Source organism: Phaenicophaeus curvirostris, chromosome 3 (genome assembly GCF_032191515.1).
Source record: "Phaenicophaeus curvirostris isolate KB17595 chromosome 3, BPBGC_Pcur_1.0, whole genome shotgun sequence".
Classification (NCBI taxonomy): domain Eukaryota; kingdom Metazoa; phylum Chordata; class Aves; order Cuculiformes; family Cuculidae; genus Phaenicophaeus; species Phaenicophaeus curvirostris.
Window position 1 is genome coordinate 65,510,227 of NC_091394.1, and position 23,393 is coordinate 65,533,619.

The window sequence follows — 23,393 nt, forward strand, 5'->3', positions numbered from 1 at the left end:
TGAGATTTTATATACTGCAGGGAAGCCTGAAAATTTGACGTGTAATTTTTAAAAAGTTAGTTTTCCTTGGCTTAAATAGCACCCCATGGCATTAATCAAACACTGAGCCAGCATCTTCAGGTCTGCAGAATCTAAAGCAGAGCAGCAACGCATACTTGTACAATAAGAATCTCTAAAATTGTGCACTGCTCTTAGGAAACTATTTCAAAAAATCAGTCCCTCACTGGTTATTTCTGAAGCTAGTTATGAATATAGGACTACTTGCAATTTTCCAACAAAGCCATTATGTGAGTGTCAAGATGCTAATTTAAATTTATTTTGCTTTGGTGAACTTTTATCATCCCAAAGCCGAGTTTCAAACCAACTCTACTTCGTGGCAGACTGCCTTGGAGCTGGGAACCTTGCTGCTTTTCAAGGACCACTTCAGCCAAAGATCATCTAATCTGCTCAGGACCCTGCTTGCCAGTCTCAAGCAAACTGCTTGGTAGGTCTCTGGAGTCCCTCATGCTAGGGATGACCCCCATATGCTGTTCTACATTCAGATGTCTCTGAGGCAGGACCCTGGGGTGAATTGTCCACCGTATCAGGGCTTTCTTCCAATTTATAGCAGTGATGTGGAAGCCAGGGAGACTTCTCACTCACCAAGCTTTGAAGCTCATACATCTTGGGCCTGAAGCCTTAAAAACCTCACAAGGGCTCATTGTGCTGGTGTCTGGGCAGGGCTCACCCTCCAGCACTGAATTTGTCTGCAGCTTCTTAGGGAAGCTGACATTTTTGTTAGTTCAGCTGCTGCCACTCTGGTTGGAAAACTCAAGAGTTCTCATGAATAGGAAACTGCTTTTCAGACAACTTTAAGAAAAAATATAGTACTTTCTCAAAAAGAGTTTAAGAATTGAAACCATTACCTGGTAAACAACTTCAATATTGTTTGTCTTCAACGAAGTTCCACTTGGGCTAAGTTGCACATTTACAAATTGTGGCAGTACCCTCTTCTAGACATTACAAAGGAGAAAAGGGCTTTAGGGAACTATTGGGGACAAAGGCTAAAGAAAAAGCAATTAGATTAACTTATTACTCTATCAGATTTGTTTACAATCCCAGAGGAAAAAAAAAAAAAGTCTGCATGAAATCTGAAAAAAAAAAAGCTGAAAGTAATTTGTGGAGTTTTTTTATCTTGCTGGTTGTTTTCTGCTGCAAGCCAGGAGCAGAACGATGTTCTATACAATGTGTTATTCACAGCTGAAGAAACAGGCTTAATATTGGGACAGAGTTTGCCAGTGATATTGAGACATTTCACTAAAAAGGATAATGTCTGTAGATTGTCTACACCTCCCTCCTGAGATTTAATTTCAAAATCCTGTTGCAAAATCCTCTGTTCCTGGATGTTTCATTCTCCCTTGCTAACAGAGGTATTCAGCCAGTAATTCTGGTTGGCTGCTGAACATCCCTCCTCCCAATCTTTGCTGTTTTCTTTCAGCTTTGACCTACACAGAAAATGCTGCCTTCTTATGCCTAAACTATTGTTACAGATTACTTTTAATTAATCTATCATTAAATTATATTTGACATAGAGTAGAAATAATCTGAAGTAAAAAGCCTTAACATTTTTACTTCCATTTCACCAGACTGATGGAATTGCTGCTTGCCATGTAAGCTTCAGGCAGGTACCATAAATGTTCAAAGGAGCTTAGAAAGGACGTCGTCTGTAACAGCCCTCTCAGGAACAGAGATCTCTGTTTGCGTGACTTTGCCTCCACAGGGACAGGCAAAAATCCAGTGCCCTCAGCCCTACCTGCCTGCTCAGTGCTATGCACCTCAGCAACGAGTGACTGTGAAAGAGGCAGTAGATGTTTCTGAAAATACCAAAACTATCTCCACTGAGGTGATATTTAAGGAAACATTTTTTTTTTATTGCAGAACTTGCAAAGTTCAAAGCTAGAAGGCAACACTTGATCACCTAGGCAAGCCTCATTCTACATATACCTTTTGCTATAAGTACTACTGGTTCACCCTATGTGTTATAATCAGGAAATACCAGGTCTTTAGAATAACAGGATGGGGTTTTATTCAATTGCTCTTTTGTCATAAACATGGACCAAGCTACTGCAACTTCTAGAAACCAATAACAGAGGAAGTTTAAACCTGGGATATATCCTCCCTGGGACTCATGAGCAAAGCTGACTCATTTCTCAGGTTGTGACTTGGCATGACATTCAGCTCACGTTTTTTTTTAAAAAAAGCCCCACAAAACTATGAATATTACATTACAAAAGAAGATTTTTTTTTAAACAAAATGTAAGATAGTGACCCATTACAGGAGGTTAAAAAGAAAAACAAACACTTTTGAGTTTGTGGAAATTATCACCATCTTATCAGAAATAGTGTGGCCAGCAGGAGTAGGGAAGTAACCATCTCCCTGTACTCGACCACTGCTGAAGCCATATCTTGAATCCTGTGTTCAATTTTGGGCCCCTCACTACAAGAAAGACATTGAGGTGCTAGAATGTGTGCAAAGAAGGGCAACGAAGCTGGAAGTAAAGGGATTGGAGAACAAATGTTATGAGAAGTAGCTAAAGGAACTTAGGCTGTTTAACCTGGAGAAAAGGAGGCTGATGAGAGACCTTATTTCTCTCTACAACTACCTGAAATAAGGTTGTAGTGAGGTGGGTGTTGGTCTTTTCACCCAAGTAACAAGTGTTAAGAGGAAATGGCCTCAGGTGGTGCCAGGAAAGGTTTAGACTAGATATTAGGAAAAATTACTTCATTGAAAGGGTTGTCAAGCAGTCTTATGGGCTGCCTAGGGAAGTGTTGGTGGTGTTTGAAAGACATGTAGATGTGGTGCTTAGGGACATGGCTTAGTGCTGGAGTTGGCAGTGTTAGGCTTACAGTTGGACTTGACGATTATAAGGATCTTTTCCAGCCTGCATGACTCTGTGATTCTGTTATTCAGTGGGGGAGAGCTCTATATCCAAACGCTGCAGGCTCATACTCTAAGAGCCACTCAGTAGACATTTCGTTTGCCTGACAAAAAGTACAGTCAGTAAATCTTATCTGTTTGACTTCTACATACGAGGAGATGCCCAAATTTGAAATAAATCAGTTTGTACAACTCTGATTCAACTGTAATCATATTGATATGCCTTTGTTTAGTTCAAGTTTGTTTTCTTTTTGTGCTATGTTGTGTCTACAATTGATTTTAGTCCTGACAGCAATTACCATATTCTTGTGCGGCTTTGTGCAGAATAATAATAAAAAAAAAATCCACGCAGAGGAGAAAGGAACAATGAACCAATTTCTACAAACAGCCAAAAAAACTCCAGCAAACCCCATCCAAGTTGTGGCTAATTTGACAATGGCATCTTGCCCATGATCTTTCCTGGCTCCATTCTAGCTCAGCTTCACTGCTGGTTTTGTGACACCCAGTCCTGTAAGTTTCCACTTACTGCAAAAGAGAGGAAAAAGCTGCCACTATTTCTCCTGTGTGCAGCAACATACCATTCCTGGATGTGTCTACAAGGATGTGTCTACAGGATAGCCTCTAAAGCCTAGTTAGAATTCTCTCCCTCTGCAACCCGTGGAAGAGCTGGAGCCCCTTCCAGGAACCCCTCTAGAACCCAAGACTCTGAGAAAGTCTGCTGGAGTCTGATCTGTGGCAAGAGGAATAGAAAACATACTCTTGTGAGTTGAAGAAATCTGATAAAAGAAAACCAAAGCCTGAAAAAGAGGGAGAAAAACACCCCAAACCACTCATTGGTAAGCATGGAAAGCTATTTCATGATTCCGGAAGTCCCTAATCCAGACCAGATTTGATCCGAACTCTGGTGGGCTATGCTATTGCCAGATGCTATTCCAATGGGATTTATTTTAAGAGAATATTAGACTTAGCCAAGAAGCTGCTTTTGTTTGACTTGTTTTTATCTGGAAGTTTTGGGTGACAGAAAGGGCACTTAGATGGAGTTTGCTCTTCACCTAGAACAGAACCATTTTCTTTTCACCTTTTGTTGGAGTCATCCCTGTGAAATCAGGAGACATTTCCAGACCTCCTGACATTACACTTTCGCATTGCAGTCATTAAGATGTTTACATTCAGGAAAATTATCAACTATTTATTCAGACAGGCAGACGAACTTTGATGCTGATAACAGGAGTCCTCCTGTTGCAGGTAATTATTGTAATATTTGCTCCTACAAGTGAAGAACAGCCATGAAGTCAGCCCGTAAGAAGATGATTCCCTTCTCCACAAGGGAATGTCTGTAATGTTGCTGGGGCAGGGACTGTCAGCCCTGAGCTGAACTAAATGGGGTCCTGGGCCATGACTAGGGGTTGGGAGAGCTCCCAAGGGAGGCTGGGCAGGACTGGTAGTCCTGGTAGTGCCTTCAGGGCCCTAACAATAACAAATCCACTCTTCTTTCTTCAAAAGGAAACAAATGTGTGGGTCACACAAATTCACTAGCGTGGCCAAGACAGTCAGCAGTTAAGACAATTTTGGTTTTGCAACACTTAGATTGTGATTTGGAATGATTTTTATGCTGCATATCAAGATTTAACTATGCCTTTCCAAGAATCTGCCATCTCCCTCAATCCATGCCTTCTCTCTCCTCCCTCCTCCCTCCTCCCTCCTCCCTCCTCCCTCCAGGGAGGTATTTGGGGAGAACCACTTCACAGAAGTGAGAAGAAAGACGTCCATCATGTTTGTGAGGCTGGTGAAAGTTGAAAGGTCTTTGGTGAAAGTAGCCCTTAGGGACACAGCTGTAACAAGGGAGACAGGTCCTGTAACGGAAAACTCGGCAGGAAAGAGATTTCTCTTTCATTCAAGCTGTGTCTTTCTTCCTCTTATCTGACCAATGGAAACAGAACTCCTCTGAAGTAAATTTTTCCCACACCATCTGCAAGACACTGGTCAGCAGCATGCTCAAACATTTTGCTCTTTTTTTTTTTTTCTGGTAAAAAGAGGAACCACAAATGCTTCCCTTCAACTTCCAAACATATTGGTGTAAGAGCAGAAGATGAATGTTTGTGAACAGGAAAGCCGTAAGCCTAGAAAAGGAGCCAGCCAAGAACAGTTAGCATTTTGTTTATGCAGGAAAATTGAATAGTGTAGATACAAGGAAGTAAACAGGTATCTAGATGCGACAATGTACCTCTTTGTGCAATAATTCTTTCTTAGAATAAAAATATTTTTACCATGGTGTTGTGGTTTGAGCTAAAGTAGAATCAGTTTTTTAACTACAACTAAGTCATATTTAAGTAAATTACTTTTCTGAAAGTTAACTGCATGTTTTTTCAGACAGTGTTTGTCTCTAGAAGTGATAACATGGGGCATTGTTATGCAGAAAGGCCAATACTTATTCCTATAGTAACCAAGGCCATCCTTGAGCTAGTCAGTGCCCTAAGCCAAAGACAAAGAAGGGACACGCCTGCAGGGAGGGGTGGACAGGACAAGTGACCCCAAACTGACCAACAGAGTATTCCATCCCATTTATGCCATTTATGTCATCCTTGGTATAAAGTTGAGAGATCACAAGGGTGTGTGTCTCTCTCTCTACTGTGATAACTGACATCCAGTGAGTACCTTCTCTGTCTCTTTGCCCTGGATCTGTGTGTTCCTGAATCCAGTTCCCAGGTCCACCTTTCTCCTGCTGTTGACCCCTTCCCTAGCTTTCACTGCAGCATTTGTGGTGACATATAATCATCAGGGCAGGGGCAGGGGGGAAGGGATAATTTCATATGTTTGTATATTATTATTGTTGTTGTTGTTGTTATTATTTAATAAAGCTGTTTTCATTTTGTTTCCAAACCATGTATATTTTTCCCCTTATTTCTCTTTCCCTGGGGTTTTTTGGGGAAGGGAATTGGGAGACCAACTTTTTTATTTTAGCTGCTGAAATCGGCCAGGTTGGGGTTAAACCATGACACATGCACTCAGAATAATTCTTCTTTTTCGAAAACAGACCAGTTACTTGTTCTGGAGCAATGTCTACACAGCATGCACACCAGCATAACTGCAGAACTGCAGGAACTCATCTACTGACTGTTCTTCCTGTCAGTTTTCGCAATAAGCAATTCCTATCACTGTATGGGGGGCTGTGTACGAGAGAGAAATAAGATAGTCTCCCTTACATAAAAAATACCTAAAAATCAAATAGTAAGATCTCACAAAAGCATAGGCTGCTTCTGTAAAATGCTTACAGCCTTCAAAACCACTCACTACATCATGAAAAGCAGTAGAGCTCCCAAGGACCTATGATTTCATGAGCATCTGAAATAATTAACTGGTTTGCTACAGCTCTGTCTTGTAGCCTTCACTGACTGCAATGGCTAAGAAAGCACCAAGTCCAGTTGAGCTTTTCTCAAGTCCAGTTGAGCTTTTCTCACTGACGTGACATGTACATATATACAAATATATTTGCAGACTTTGGGATATGTAACAACGCATGAAGTCCTAATACTACCTTTGTCACACTCTGGGCACCAAGTGATACATATGGAGCATCTTCTTCCAACTAACTTATTTTTCTTAGATTTGTAGAAATCTAATTGTCTTTGAGAGTTTTACCTACCTCTTACACTCAGCTGAGTACGATCAGCAGATTAAAAAATTAGGAAGGAGACGCACACACAGGGATTGGAATATATGGAATGCATAGATACCTACATTTCAATTGGAGAATAGCTGGGGAGAGGAATGGGTAGCTAAGGAGCTTTGTTTATCATCTCCAGGACATGGAAGAGTATTCCCCTGATTGACCATTAGTGTTGAGTAAGCTGAATAGCCCAGGCACGGATGTCAATGTCACAGATGTTCAGATTTCAGATAAAGTGCATTCCGTTGGAGGGTTCAACATAAATCATTTTTTTCCACAGAAAACTAACCTTAAAATCAACACCAATTAGGAGTTTCACAATTAGGAGCACCCATTCAGGAAACTTCAGAAGGTAGGCTGAGAGAAGATGGTTGATCTTTTCTAAAAATCACACAACTGTATATTCCCCCATCAGTGGGCAAGGAAGTACATAAAAAGGGGAAATGAACACAGTAAATAAGCATTCAAAGTTTAACCTAATTTTTAGTTGGTTGTAATTGAAATCATGGTTGCAATACTGCCCAATCTGTTTCTTGGATGGCTTTCAAAAGAATTAGGAGATCTTTGAATTAAGAAAAAAGGGGGGAAGCTGGTAAACATTGTGTTGGAAAGACTTCATCCCAGCAATGAAATGTGCAACACTGAATGCAGAATCTCAGAGCTATAGGATGAGATGAAGCCTGAGAAACACAATGCCAAGGGCAAAGCTACACAGGAACTGTTATGAAACCCAAGAAAGAGAGGAGAGCTTGAAAATAATAGCTTTCTAATCCAATACCTGAAATATAGAGGGACATCACTGAATGAGAGAGAGACACTTCCTCCCATTATTGGGAATGATAAAGGACTTTCCATTAAAAAGCAATAAAGAATAGCTATTAAACTCTATGGGAGGGAGGAAGAGGTAGCAGGAGTAGCAGAAGTCTTGACAGCAGTCTGCTACCCCATCAAGACCTGATGACAAAAGAATGTGAGTCCCTACTCCATGCAGGGGTCCTGACTGTGGGCACTGCACCTTTGCCATGGGGTTTGGCCCTCAGCAGGCTCCCAGCACACCAACAGCAAAGCTGGGCTAGGGTTGTCAAGTTGTCAGCTGCATTTGGGGAACACTTGCGTGTGTCATGTGTTGTATGCCTGTGCCCTCCCAGGACTCAGAAAAAGAAAAGGGAGAGGGAGAGAAAAAGGAGGAGAGGGGGAGGGAAAGGGGGAGGGAGAGGGGGAGGGGGAGGGGGAGGGGGAGGGGGAGGGGGAGGGGGAGGGGGAGGGGGAGGGAGAGGGAGAGGGAGAGGGAGAGGGAGAGGGAGAGGGAGAGGGAGAGGAAAAGGAAAAGGAAAAGGAAAAGGAAAAGGAAAAGGAAAAGGAAAAGGAAAAGGAAAAGGAAAAGGAAAAGGAAAAGGAAAAGGAAAAGGAAAAGATGGGAGGGAGGGTGCTGTGAGTGCACCATTGACCACAAGTTGGGGGGGGGGTTGTTGGGGATGGGGTCGTATATGGAAGTGTGTGTGTGTACGTCTGTGCACATTCCCTGTCTGGGAAGGAGGTGTGTGAGTAGGGAGGTGTGTGGGGAGCATGAGCAAGTGTACTTATTCCCTGCATGGGACTGTTAATGTCGCTGTACTCTTGTCTGAGAGGGGGCTGCCCTGTCTGGTGGGGTAATGCAGGTTGTGTGTGCGCATGTGTGTGCATCCCCTGACTGGAGGGGGTGTCAATGTGGGTAATCGTGTGCATGCATGTGCATGAGTGTGTGCACATCCCCTGCCTGTGGCCTTTGATAGAGTCTCTGTGCCTAGACAAGCATGTGTGTGTGCATGTGCATGAGTTGGCATGCATCCCCTGCCTGTGGCATTTGATATTGTCTCTGTGCCTGGATAGGCATGTGTGTGCGTGCATGTACATGAGTGTATGTGCATCCCCTGTCTATGGCATTTGATAAGGTCTCTGTGTCTGGACAGGCGTGTGCGTGTGTGTGTGTGTGTGTGTGCGCGCATCTCCTGCCTGGAGAGGGTGTGTGAGCGCATCTTCCACCTGTGGCATTTGGTAGAGCCTTTGCACCTAGACAGGCATGCGTGTGTGTGCATGTACACAAGTGTGTGTGCATCCCCTGTCTGTGGCATTTGACAGAGTCTCTGTGTCTGGACAGGCGAGTGTGCACCCCCTGCCTGGAGAGGGTTGTGCGAGTGCATCCCCCACCTGTGGCATTTGATAGAGCCTCCGTACCTGGACAGACATGTGTGTGCATGCACATGCATGAGTGCACGTGTCTCCCCTGCCTGTGGCATTTGATACTGTCTAGGTGCCCGGACAGGGGGTGTGTGTGTGGGTGTGTGTCTGGGTGTGTGTGTGCATCCCCTGCCCATGGCATTTGATAAGGTTTCTGTACCCAGATAGGCATGTGTGTGCGTGCATGTACACGAGTGTGTGTGCATCCCCTGCCTGTATCTCTCTGCCAGAGTCTCTGTGTCTGGACAGGTGTGTATGTGCATCCCCTGCCTGGAGAGGGTTGTGCGAGTGCATCCCCCGCCTGTGGCATTTGATAGAGCCCCTGTACCTGGACAGGTGCGTGTGTGTGTGTGCGCATTCACGTGCAGGAGTGCATGTGTCTCCCCTGCCTGTGGCATTTGACAGGATCTCCGTACCCAGACAGGCATGTGTGTGCATGCAGGCGCACGACTGCGTGTGCATCCCTGCCTGTGGCACGGACGGAGCCTCCGTGCCCGCACAGGTGTGCGCGGGCAGGGGCGCGGGGTGCGCGCCGGGTGTCCCCGCGGGAGGCCGGTGCCCGTGCGGGGCAGGGGGGGCCCGTGCGGGCTCGGGGCGCCCCGGCCGGGAGCCGCCGACCCCCCCGCCGCCCGCACAGCCGCAGACACGGCGGCCGCGCCGGCGCTCGCATGCGGCCGGGGATTACGGCGAGGCGAGGGCAGCGCGGGTTCGGCTTTTATCACACCGCCCCCCTCCTCCCGTCCTCTCCTCTCGTCTCCTCTCCTCTCCTCTCCCCGCCGCCCCGGCCGCTCGCCGCGCTGCTCGCTCGGCGGCTCCGTCTCCGGGGGCGGGAGGGAGATGCCTTCGCCGCGGCGCTTCCACCCCCAGTCCTCTCCGTGCCGGGGTGGGCGGTGATGTGGAGCCGGGAACGTAGAGCAAAACCCTCCCCGGCGAGAAGCGACCAAAACAAACCTCTCGCCGTGCCTTTGGCGGCCGCGCTGCGCCCGGGGAAGCCCGAGCAGCCCCTGCCAGCGCCGGGGAATCCCTCCTCCAGCCCCCGGCGGCGCCCCGGGCGCCCGCGGAGCGAGGTAAGCGCACGGGCATCTCTCTTTCCTCCGCCGAGGGCTGCCTGTTGGCTTTATTTTTGTTATATATATATATATATGTAATTTTATTTTGTCTTTAGAAACCGAGCCCTCGGCGGCTGTGGCCCCGGCACGCCCCGTTGCTGGGATCGCCCCTGGGGAGCGCGGGGTCTCCCCGGCTGCTCGGGGCTGTGCGGGGTTGGGGGGGGTGGGGGGAGGCAGAAGCGCTCGGGAAACCGTGCCTCGCATTTTTTTTTTTTTTTTTTTTTTTGTTCCTTGAAAGCTGCTCAAGAGAAGGGGGAAATGACATTTCGTAGTAGTCTACCTCCTGCCGCGGGTGAGCTTTAAAGATAAAGGCTCGTCGTTTTGTTTCCGATGCTCTAATACCGCTTGTGGGAACCTGATGATCCAGCCCCTCGGTGCTGTCGGTCGGTAGCTGTCGTTTGCCCCGTGTGCCCAGGAATGAAAATCCCCCCCTGCCAGAGAAGAACTGTGGCATTGTGCTAGTCTGAAACACGCTGGCATATGTGCTTTCTGTAGATACGTAGCAAGCTGTCTGTCTCCTAGATTTAAACCCTAGTGTCGTTATAAACGGGTTTCTACAAACCATTCAGTACGTTTCTTCTCTCAGAATTTCACTGCCCGGGTGAAGGTAGATCTTAGTTTATACCCTATGCGTGTACTGTCCATATTTATAGGACGTCTTGGACTTCATTCAACTCAAGTTACATAATGATTAAGATATAAATAAGCAGTATATTTGCAGTTTCTCGGACATTTTAATTCATTACAGATGAGACCATCTCTGGCATCGCTGCCAAAACTGTCACTTTTTAAATGTTTGTGTAAAAAATGAAGTGTCAATAGCATCAGGTGGAAGCAACGTTCCTTTGCAAATACACTGTCATCAAGACCTTACTATTAAAAGGACACCTAAGTGAAGGATTTCAGTGACCCCATCCTGTAGCTCTGAAGAGCTGCCAGGATTGGTTTAGATGAGGAAGAACAGCAGTGAGACTGGACAGACCTGGGAGTGGGAGAAGCCTGTGTGCTGAAGTTTTGCTTTAAAAACACTAAGAGTTCAAGTTTGCTCAGCTGGTGAGTTGTTGCCCTTACTGAAGAGCTAGCACTGAGCCTTCGGGGTTGGGCAAGCTCTGAGAAACTGAACACCCTACCAAGCCTGGAGCGCTATCATCATCCACACAGGTAGTTTTACTAGAAACTTTTAGGGTAACAGATTCAGTCAGTACGTGCCACTTGGCAGATTTGTTTGCTCTGTGATCACCTGAGATGTACTGGAAATCTTCGCCAGAGAGAGGAGGTACAGAACACAAAAAAAGTTCATCCGGTTCTTACAATCACTGTCTTTTCCATTCAAACAACTGATAAGCTATCTCCTCCCTAAGCCTCACTGGAACTTGCAACTGCCTTGTTATGGGTTTGTTGTGGGTTTGGGGTTTTTTTAAGAAAAACAATGCTTCCACAGGCAGCTCTCACAACAGCGTTGAAATTGCTCTCGCCTACTTCTTTCACAGCTGGACACTGCCACTGGAGCTCAGCAGGCTGGCCTCATTCACACATTTGCAGACAGTAAAAATGAAAACATCTTCAGCTGGAGATGAGGGAGAAGTGTTGTTTGGAGCAGCACACTTCAGTCTGAGCATTTCCATTGGTTCAGCATTTTGAAATGTCCCATTGCTGTAACAATGTCATATCATATATATTTATTTATTCATGCTCAGTCTCATTTTCTAAGTGAAAGTTAATAGGCAAATTCTGACTTGCCATTCAAGGCAAGGTAAGGAGCCGAGGTTTGCAATAGCTTTCTTGCCAACATTTTGGATTTTGCCAAACAGCTTGCTACTGAGACTTTTAGAAGAAAATCTTGCTCTTATGTGACTTCCTTGAGCTTCATGTCACTACATACCCAGGTAAAATACTTGTTATGGCACTACTATATTTAAAGCTACCTGCTGGAGGACATTTCAGTGTTTTACTCTGTATGTTGTTCTTATATAAACAGCATGTAGGGGAGGGGCTGTCTAGTCTCAAGTCTGCGTGGTCTAGAGGAAATGAGTCTTAGTGAATGAAAGATGAGGCATCTGGTGAAGGGGGCAGTGACTTGGAGCACTGCAGTGGTGTGCGATCCCACTGCAGACCCCTCTGAAGGCATTTGCTCTGCCAGAGTACAGACCTGCTGCTTCCAACAGGCACAGCCCCAGAGGGAAAGCCGGGAGCCAGAAAGGGAAGCACTTAAAGTTGCAAGCCACTTCACTTCAGCTTCATCAGAGTAGACAGACGTGCATTTGAAAAATGATTTTTTTGTGTGTGTGTTTTCAGGGGTCATTTCTATTAACTCATCATGTTATTGCATAATACCTTCCAACTCAGCAACAGTATGCTCACAGCTCCTGGAATTAAATAACAATGACCTCTGAAAGGACTTTCCCTTTTTTTATAGTATTACTATAGGAGATTTTTTTGGTTTTAGAAATAAGTTTTTTTTACTGAGTATTTTAAACTTGGATGCATGGAGGCATCTGTTTACTTTGTGGGGTTGGGTTGTGCTGTTTCTACTGTCACTAGGATGTAAGCATCCTAAGAGAAAATACTTTTTATTTCTCGCAAGTAACAGGCATATTTCTCTTGTGCTTATTGCTGAGAGGGTGGCACTGGGTATTAATTTCTTGGATTTTATCATAAATATTTGGGTCATGTTGTTTTAACTCACGTTGTAGCAGGTAGAAATGAGTGCCTACTTCCTAATAATAATTTTAACTATAAATAAAAATAAAATTTCCAAATTTTAATTGCAGAGATGACCAAGACGTACAGTGTTCTATGGGGTACTGTGAAAATAAATTGCTTGGGACATTATAGACTAGATTTTTTTTCTCTTGTAGATTTTTGTGCAAACCTGTAGTTTCCTATGTTTATTTACCTATAATTCTCTACCTATATGGAAGGGACTTGGAAAGAATTCACTTATTTTTAAGTTTTTCTCAAATATTTTGCAGTTTTAGATATAACATTGTGTTCTATAATAGATTTCTTAGTGATGCTCAAATTCAATCTAAATAAAATGCATATATATTAAATCGTATGATAAGTTATAAAAAGAGAAGCTGAAGAATTCAACTTTTTATTGAATGTATCTTGGAAGTTTCTTTCCTTGGCTGGCTGAAAGTATAAAGACAGTCCCAGTGCAGCTTCCTAGACCACTAAATATCATAAATGTGTTAGCTATAATATGTATCACTCAAGATATTTAAAATCTATTCAGCTTAACCTGCCTGTATTCTTCATTAAAGCTGGAAGGCTATTCTGCTTTTTGTCCTTCCTTGTGCTTATTATAGAGCATGCAGAAACTTCAGTGCAATTCACACATCATCGTCCTGAAGTTTCATGTGTTTTGCGGTACAATACTTTGCTTTTTTACAAGGCTGGGGGACTGGAGTAGACTTAGGAGTTTTTAAACTGAGGAGTTACTTTTTTCATCAGCACGGAAAGTATGATGATGTTAACTTCATAATCAGTAAGTGATCAGTATTATTTTGAATGTACTTGTTCGTGGATTACGGTGATTATATGAAGAATATGGAAATGGTAATGGAAAAGTCATAGGCTGCTAAAATTTGTGGGGGTTTTAGTTTATTTGTTTCTAGTGCAAGAAATCTATATTTAGCCATAATGTCAGATCAGCTGTGACTTAGGTGTCTGGCTTCTATACAGCCCTATTCTTCCTCTGGATGACTATAAAATGTAGTCAGTATCATCACTGCTGGCAGCAGCAGGAGAGTCAGAACCAACAATCTATTAGCTAATAAATAATGTATGTCACACTGGCATAATGCAGCTCTGAGTATCTAGGAGTAGGCTGTGATAAGCAACAATTGTAGTCTTTACAAGGAACAATGGCAATTACCAATTTACCTCCTATAATACGAGGATGGGGGGCAGTGGTACACTGTGAAATTACATGAGGGCAGCTGTGGTCTGAGTCTAGATGGAGAGACTGAGCAGTTCTCTTTCCACAGCACTGGCACACGGTACAGGAGAAGGCTCTATGCTGGTCAGTGCTTCTCCCTCGGAAGTTATGCTTGCAATTGCAGGGTATCCTTCATGCTGCCATCATCTTTGGGTATTAGTGTGTTAGAAAATAAACATCAGCTCTTTAGGTAAAACCATGTAACAAGGAAATTAATGCAAAGCTGTGCTGATAATTAACTGAACAAAGCTCTCAAACGTAATCTTCTTTGATGACACTGGAGATGAGCTTCTCTCCCTGATTGCCTAACAAGTTAAGAAATAGAAATCAGTTATGGCAGTACAGTCGAAATACAGAATAAATTTGCCTCTGAGTGTTCTTAAGACATCTCAAGGCAGCTCATAAAATAGTTTTTCTCAGTGCCTCATCAACAGTTAACTTTTAGAAAATTAGCTATATTTTAAACAGAAAGAAGTAAAAATCACAAGCAAACTCAACAACTCAAAATAATGCCCCATTCTACAGAGCTTCCAGTTGTGTCTTTTGCTCTCTTAACGTGTGAGGGTTTGATTTCCCTAAGAGGCTGATGACCTCACCTCAACTGGATGTTCTCCTAGATGACTGAATAATCCTGCTATAATTTATGGCCATACATTTACTGTAAAATGTATCTGAAAGATCCTGGGACAGTTTGAGCAGAAAGTGCTGGCAGATTGCAGCAGCTAGAAGAAACCCTCTAATGTATTTAAGCAGACTCAAAACAGTGAGCTGGAGTAATTAGCCTTGAAATCACAAAGCTATGAATGACATTATTGTATGTGCTTATTCAGTGGTTGCTGAGATTAATAGCACAGAAAGTTGATCTACCTTGACAGCAATGCCATCTAGAAGTTCTTGCCTTCTAGAATATTTCCATTTCATGCTTTCTTCATTCTTGTTATTACTGACATAGAGTAAACTTCTTAACTGTGTAGGCCTTGTGCTTGCATTTATATTCAGGACAGGACTGGCTAGTGATAGTCACTTTAGTCTCTATTTAGGCATTTCATTAAAGTAGCACTAGCAGTGCTGCTATTTTCTGCCCTCTTTGGACTAAAGAAGGGTTGAGAATATTTGGCTGTTCTGAAAATGTGGACGTATTCATAGGTCACCTTGTAGAAGCAAAAATGCTTGGCTTTTGTTCAGTAGCCTTGTTGTTAGGGTACTCATCCAAAAGTAGGAATTCAAGCCTTGAGGCCGTTCTTACATTAACGTGATGCAACCAAATATTTCACCTCTTGTAATCCAAGATTCCCTTCAGCAAAAGGTTTGTTTGTACCAATCGGCTCCAGATTTGCGCCTGTTGCCTTTCAAGTGCAGGCTGGCTCGTTCTTGCTCAGCAGGAACAGAGAGTGTGATCTCCATCCATGCCCGCTGCCATCATGGTAGCAGCAGTAGCCTGCAAAATGTAAACCACAGGTTTGTGTCCCTGTGAAAGAATGTGGTATCTGTGTGAATGTTTAATGACCAGGCAATTACACCAATGGTGTATTTGGTGTAATTGTATCAAGGTGTATTTTGTAAAGAGTGGACTGTGTTTAGTTCTTCTGAAGGACTGTTTTACATGTTTCTTATAAGAGGAGGTTTCCAGGCTTAAAATACTATGTGGGCAAGTTGTGTCCCTTTTGATGCTGGGTATGCAGTGGGCCTGGATGGAAGTTCAGAATATCTTCTTTCAGACTGTGAAGTATAGTGTTGATCCTGCTTTAGATGTTCCCATCCTCTTCTTTGAACTTAGGTCTTGCATGTTTAATATTAGAAACCCTGAACTAATGGCTCTGATGAAGCACAGTTTTGAAGAGGATGCTGTGGCTTTTAAAAATACATTTGGGCCTAATGGAGGTAAATAAATTAATGTATAGTGGCAGTTTTATAAAACTTTTCCTTTTAGCCTGTCTTGATTTCAGAATTACGGCAACAGTAGCATAGGGCTGTGCATGATAGTGAGCCCTCATTTTTTTCTAATATCAAGTCAATGTGAGGGTCAAAAATATCAGGTCTCTTAGTATCAGCTGCCTTTAGGCTTGACTTTCTGCTTTCCAAAACTTACTCTGTCTGTACTTGTGGCAGGACTAATAATCACTATGAGAACGAAGTGTAGCTTCTTCTCAGTGTTCAATTGGAGCTCCTAAGAAGGGCACTTCCTTACCCAATCCCCAAAGCAGGTGTGCCTTTGTGCAGGATGTGGAACCAAAACACCTTAGACATGTTTGGGAATCAAAGTTTTATGCTTTCTGAATGACTTCTCCTCTCAGATGGGTAAAAGAAGATGACAGGTTGTCATAGGCCCCATGTGACGATTTATAGTGGTAAGTTTGGGTTCTTTTAGAGACATTCTATAGTTTAAGACATCAAAATATTAAAGGGTGGGATGGTCCAGAATCAAACCTAGGCTGAAATTTATCAGTGAACAGTCCAGTTAGAAAGAGTTCAAAATGAGACTTGACAGAGGCAATAATTGAACCCAAATGTTTTCATTTCCAAAGAAGTAATTTAAGAATATGGCCATCCTTTCCTTAATTGTAGATCTAGGATGTTGGGGTTGCATGTTTATCCTCTAATAGAAAATTCACACATTATACTAAGAATCTGGATAAAGTGCCACAGCGGAGTTTTAGATGCAGTTTCACTGGAAGGGGGATAAAATCTGACCCTTTTCAATGTGCCTCATTGCTTCAGACATCATTGTCTGTGTATATAATATAATATGTATTGTGGACTATTTCCCTGCCTAGAAACCTGGAATCATTATTCAGTACTACACTGTGCAGGTTTTTGTTCAAGAGAACAAAGAGACATCTGTGAAGTTCTTAAGTGCTTTCACCTAGTTGGTATCAATGTTATTGGGAGGGAGCAGTGGAAGATTGGAGGGTTATAGAAGAGAACATGTTTAGAAAAGCCCTTAAACTAGTTGTTTTAGGACAACTGGTTACAATAGTGCCTCCTCAAGGAACTAATTAGAAACTCTTACATCATATTAATGCACTCTAATGCAATTAGAAAAAAAAAATCAAGTAGTGGATGAATAAATAGCAATTTAAAGCTCTAACATATTAATATAATGTATTTACTGTTATTATGGTACCATATATATACACACATATACACATACATGTATGTTCTCCCAGAATTCTGTGGAAGCGCAAGTCAAAACTGCGGATCCAGAGTGCTAACCAGGATATAAATATGTAGTCTGTTTTAGCCCTGAAGTGAGGATCTTGCATAATCACATTTCTGTAATATCTGGTTGCTTGAAATTAAAGAAAATGATCAGCCACTTGGCCTTGTACTTCTCTGTGACAGCTCACCACTTCTGAAATTTCCAGGGAAGGCTAAATATGCAGTGAAAGACAGTGTCTTTGGTGAAAGCAATAACTGAGCCCTTAGCAACCAATTGTAAACATAAATAGTAAAGTGCAGACACCACAGGCAATTACATACTAAACAAGAGATGCTTCAACCTGAGCTGCAATGGAAATGCAACTGTTTATGTAAACTGAGCAGGACAGCATCAGCGTTGTTTTGTATAGATCATATGGCCACACTTGTCACAAACACCAACAGCAGAGCATTGATAATAAAGAAAGACAGAAACCCAGAGCTGGTCTGAAATAAAGGCAGGTGGTGTCTTCATTCAGTGCTGGGATGTACTGCAAAGCCACATTCCTTGCTGTCTTGAGACATTGCAGACTGGTGGTTGAATCGCAGCTCAGGTTGCGGTGAGGTTCTACTCAAAAAGTCTACTCAAGTCCTAAGTTCTGTACGAGTCTTGAGGTAAAATTACTCTGAATGCTGCCAGGAGCATTCAGCCTTTTAGTGTAAAGTTGTCCACATCACCTGTAGTGGCGTCTAGGGCCCACCCACAAAACTTCATCTTGAGTAATAGTAAGTAATTGCAAGTGCTATAGGGGTAGTTAGAAAACACAGATAAGCCAGAACTGCCAAGCTTGTGTGACTGCAAGATTTTACAAACATTTTATCAGTTATACCCTCCGTCAGTTTCTGTCTTCTGTCTCCATACCTATTTCTGTCTGGCTTTTCTTACCCAAGGCTCTTAGGGAATATACAAAACCTCTGCTGCTCCTTGGTGAAGTTCAGCTCATACATCTAAAAGACACTTCTGTGCTTCAGATGGTGAGAACTGGGAGTTAGCAGACAGACTGATATAGTCGATTTGAAAAGTTTGTCTATAAAAGACCTCATTTTTCTTGAGTGTTTCCTGCAGGTCTCTGAGACTTTGTGCAGCCAGTGCTTAATTTTGTCACATACTAGAAATAAATCCTCTGCGAGGTTTGTTATGAAATAGAAATAATAATTTTAGATCAAAGTAACCATTGTTATAGCCAAGGTAACGCTCCAAGGACTGGTTTTACACAATTTATTCTCAAAGCAAGATCTTACTTTCCATAGACCAATAAATCCATAGCTGCAAGCAGATCTCTCAAGGCTACGGATGTGATTTGGCGTTAATGGAAGTATCCAGCCCTCTTACAGTCTCCACCACCCATCACTAATGGCTCTGACTATGGTTGTGGTCTGTCATGAGCCAGACATGGAAGACGAACTCAGGCTCTGTCTTTGCCCATTTAGGCCACGTGGCTTCAAGTGATTTCATCTGCTTCACTCTGAGAGCTTGAGCTCAAGTACTGTCACTGGTAATTTGGACAACTACTTCTTTCCTGTGAATGCATGCATGCATATTTTCCTGCATATGGGTATGAATCTGAGAGATACACATGATGCTCAGGAATACTTTGTTTCCTGACACTTCCTGGCTTCAGCTTGCCAATCCTTAACTGTATGAGGTGTAAATTCTATAAAGGTGGGAAATGAAAACAACAAACATCTCATTTGAGCGAGGTGTTTATCTTCAGACTTCTAGCACTCATCTCGGACATTTTTGTTACAACTTAAATTAAGGGAAAATGTTATTAATAAATATCCCAGAGTTCACCCTTAAGAAACTGCAGGTCTTAATATTTTGAAATGAAGAGCCATTTGATAGCTGAGATGTGGTAGCAGAGATATTAGAGCAAAGCAGAAGTTATAAAAATTAGAATCACACAGTAAAACATGCTGGCATATAAAGTTCTAATAATTTGCTTGCTCAGAAGAAATGTATTTGTTTGTCACAAATAACTTGCTCTGTCTTTTCTTGATTGACTTGATGTCTGATGGGTCAATGGTTCTAAGAGTCAGATGGTAAGGTGGGCACAGGCATTCTGAGGCCTTTTAAAATCACAGAGTCTCTCCAATTGGAGGACACTCATAAAGACCATAAGGTCCAACTCCTTGCTTCTTGCAGGACTACCCAAAACTAAAACCTGAACCATACAACAAAAAGCATTGACCAGGCACTCCTTGAACTCTGATGGGTCTTGTGCCCTGACCACCACCCTCTCAGTGAAGAACCTTTTCATAATGTCCAATCTGAACTTCCTCTGACATTATGCTTACAAAAAGCTAAAGCTAGAATTTTCCAGAAATTGTTACAAACCTGCAGATCTGACTTTCATCACACTTTAACATGTCATTTTTAGTAGCCAAACTAGTCAATGCAACAATTACCTCCCCAGATTTTCCTCTATTTCAGTGAGGTTTTTTGCCTGGAAAAAAAGAAAAAAACATTAATTGTAGATTTTTCCAGACCTGAAATAAAATATGTTGAATGGGATCATCCAGATTATATTGTTTAATAATTTTGAAATGTCTCATTTTGATACAGAGTTTTCTTAATGTCTAAAAAAAAAAATCAAGTATCAGTACATTTAGAATCAGGAATCTAGATTTTGTTTGAAAAATGTTGAAGACAGACTTTCAACAAATTCTGAAAACTTCTTCCTTTGGTTTCCAAAGCAAAGAAATGAATTAATACATTTTTTCCTTGCAAACAACGTGAGAAGTTTTGACCAAAGAGCATCAGACAAAAATGGAAAAAGTTAGTCTCTTAAAAGACAGAACAAAATCAGTTTGCTTCCCTTTCCTGGGCCTTTTCTTATGTATCACATACTTTTATTGCTTTAAATGCACAATGAGGACATGTTCCAACGGTGAAGGGTGCTTAGGCAGTGTGGCATCTCCACATTCTCTGGCACAATTTGTATGGCAAAGATTGGGAGGGAAGTTTAGGACTAAGGCATGCAAAAGTAGCTTGGCCATGAATCTGTTTGAATCGAGGTGTTGCATATGCAGGGTAAGCTGGGCCAGTCTATGGAAGGGATCAGTGCTGCTCGGACCAGCTGGCGCAGTGACCTCTGCGCATGCGGTTTAACTCACCTAGGCTCCAAAGCAGATGGCTGTGGACAAAACACTTCTTAAAAGCTGACCCTGAAGCATGCTAACTCTCCAGCCATCCCTGCAGATTATTTCACAGAATCACAGAATGGCTGGGTTTGGAAGGGACCTCTGGAGATCATCAGGTCCAACAGCCCTGCTAAGGCAGAGTCGCCTACAGCAGGTTGCACAGCAATGCATTCAGGTAGGTTTTGTATATCTCCAGAGAAGGATATTCCATAAAATCTCTGGGCAACCTGTTCCAGTGCTCTGTCATCCTCACGGTAAAGAAGTTTTTCCTCATGTTCAGGCGGAACCTTCCGTTGCCCAGTTTGTGCCTGTTGCCCCTTGTCCTGTTGCTGGGCACCACTGAAAAGAGTCTGAAAGAGCCCCATCTTCTTGACAGCCATGCTTTAGATATTTATGAGCATTGATAATATCCCTTCTCAGCCTTCACTTCTCCAGGCTAAACAGACCCAGTTCTCTTAGCCTTTCCTCATTTTGTGTCACTTTTTGACAGTCCTAATTGTGCTGTGACAGGCAACGCTCTGGCAACGTGAGAGCCCAGAAAACTGAGTTCCTCTCCCTGGGTTTAATCTGCTCAGGTAGCATGCCCTTCATATGGGATAAAAATACTAAGGACTTTGAAAAAAAGCAGCTATCTCAGTTGGAGCAGTTAAAATTATTGTAGACTTCAGGCATCTATGACCTTCATGTCTTCATTTTAAAGCGATGGTAATAATGGCGTCCTAGTGATGTTGAGAAGGGAAACTCTGGGATGCCCTGGAAGCACTGAGGCAGGGTAGTGAGAGCTCCCCGAGGGAAAGTCATCACTTTGCATGTGGTGTTGGGCTTCCCGTAGGACATGCTGAGTAATATCAGAGGCCAAATACTGAATGAGAAAGGTGAAAAGAAATGGTAAATAATTACCCATTCACTTAAACCAGAAGGGATTGGTATCAGTGGAATCTGACCCTTAAAACTATATGGATATGGTGTTGGGGAAGACACCTTCATTCTGGCTTTCTTCAGCTTTTTGCATAGTGATCTTTGCAGTTTTGACTTTTATTTAATGTGGGGAATTGGCTTTGTTTTGGAAGTGTTTTATTCAATACTAAGGTGTTTTCTGATAATTTTATTAATGCAAGGAAAGAAAATCACTTTTATCTGGAATTGCTCTTACTGTATATCTGTGGTTCGAATTTGCGTCTTTCTCTACTGATTGCTAAGCAGTGCTGGTCAGCAGTAGGCAGGCATTGCCTGCCTGCCAAAGGGTAGTTGCATTTCTCACTAGCCCATGGTGGACAAAGTGCATGGTGGAGTTGCACACAGCCAAAAGCCTAGGGCACTAAACTAAACTGAAAAATATTTTAAACCTTCTCAGGACAAAAATTGCTGTGTCTGACGAGTTAATTGCAGTAGATAAAATCCAGAAAGGTTATTTAATTCATCGTTAACATAACTTCACTTGTATTTCTTGTTGTAATGAAAGATCTGATGATTTTGTGTGAAGTATATGAGGTGAATTATAGAGTTAAAAATGTTATGTAGTTAAAGTGGAAGCTATTGATTATATTTTTCTAAAGGTTCAGTTACATACAGGCTGTGTAGTCCAGGCTTGGGGAAAAGCTGTGCAGGAAGAAATATGTAAAAATCATCCTCAGAAAAGTTATGAGGAAAGGGACTTACGAAGCAAGTGAAAAGATTTATTTTAAGTTATGTAGTCTGCTGTTTTTCAATATTTTAAGGAAAGGAGCTCTGTAAAATGTAAAAAACTACACTCACATTTCAAGAATCTTCATTTGGGAAAATACTTATTTTTGATCTTTTTTGAGTGCTACATATTGTTCACCCCTTGGTACATATGTACAAACATAGCATCTTGGATCGAGTCTTCTGAACATTAAACAATGTTTTTTTTACTGCTGGCTTCTGTATCACCACAGTTAACCAGGATTTCTAAAGCTTTTTAAAAAAAGTCATGTTCCCTCAAGTAGGAAGATGCAAACAAAAATTATGCTGGTAAATCAGAAAATGTTTTACCAGCTTTAGACCAGTCTATATAGAATATAATTTTGCATTGTTTAACAAATCTGTGTGGCAACTATACTGTGTAAAAGCTAGCACAGTTGTATTCTTGCATATCTTTATTTTTGTAATCAGAAAATCAAGTGAGGATATGATTAACCTAAGATTAATCAGATCAACTGCTTGATTTCTACTGTGTTTCTAATATTAAGGAAAACATATTAAATAAAAAGAGTATAAATCCCTGAGATTCAATAGGAAATACACTGGTGAACCTCTGTAGGAATCACCTGAAGACTTGAGCAATTCTATGGAGAATGACAGAACCACTCTATGAATTTCTTAAATTCTTGTGTTTTGTTATATAAAACATTCATAACAAAGGAGAAAAATCATTGTGCATTAAAGTCTAAGGCAATTTTTTTAAACAAAGATTGTAAATATTGCCTCTGTGGAGAAATACCCTCCCATAACGGCTTAGAGTTTATGTGGTTGTCAGAAGGCTGATAAACACATTACAGACAACTAGGAGATGTTAAGTGAAGAGACCTTGTGAAGATATGAGTCCCCCTCTTCTTAGAAGTCCTTCCATCATCCGCTTGTATCTAAGGCAATCGGGAGGAGGGTAAAACCAAATTAAAAATCAGCCGAAAGTGAAGAAGCAAAAAAGCAAGACACAAAACAAACACAACAGAAAGGGATATATATTATGTAAACCTACTGATGTCAGGGCTTGATTTTGATATGACATTTATCTTTGCAAGTGAAGTTATCAGATTATCTTTTTCATGAATGAAGGTAAATGTTACAGGCTTAAACCCTTATGTAAATAGGCACAGAGGTGCTCTGGGTTCCACTGGAAGATCAGGAGAGATTTTCACAGTGCAGTGCTGTAGGCAGGATGGAAAGAGGCACAATATTTTGGCTTGTGTTTTTGAAGTAGGTTCAATTTTGACAATGAAATTGCTAACAAGGTGGTGTTTGGGCTGTTGCCATCGTGAGAGTTAACAATACAGTGAGTTATGCATGCAACAACAGAAAAGAAAGCTCTGCAAATGGTACTCTGATGGGTATTTTCCTTTTCCCTGGTGTTGTTGGACATGGAAGTTTGTTGCTGTCTGTATCATACATGACTGAACCTTATTATTACTTTATTTGTTGATGGAGGAACTTTTAAGGTTTAAAAATAATGAAGTCTAG

The 23,393-nt window shown here is 42.1% G+C and overlaps 1 protein-coding gene across 1 annotated transcript in view; it reads left to right on the top strand.

Annotated features, from left to right (window-relative positions):
• The first annotated feature begins 9,599 nt into the window (after positions 1 to 9,599).
• The window catches only part of KCNB2 (potassium voltage-gated channel subfamily B member 2), a 183,220-nt gene continuing 169,426 nt past the window's right edge, over positions 9,600 to 23,393 (top strand). Inside the window, exon 1 of the mRNA XM_069854257.1 lies at positions 9,600 to 9,868. The gene's annotated coding sequence lies outside the window, so the exon portion shown is untranslated. The remainder of the gene's footprint in view (positions 9,869 to 23,393) is intronic.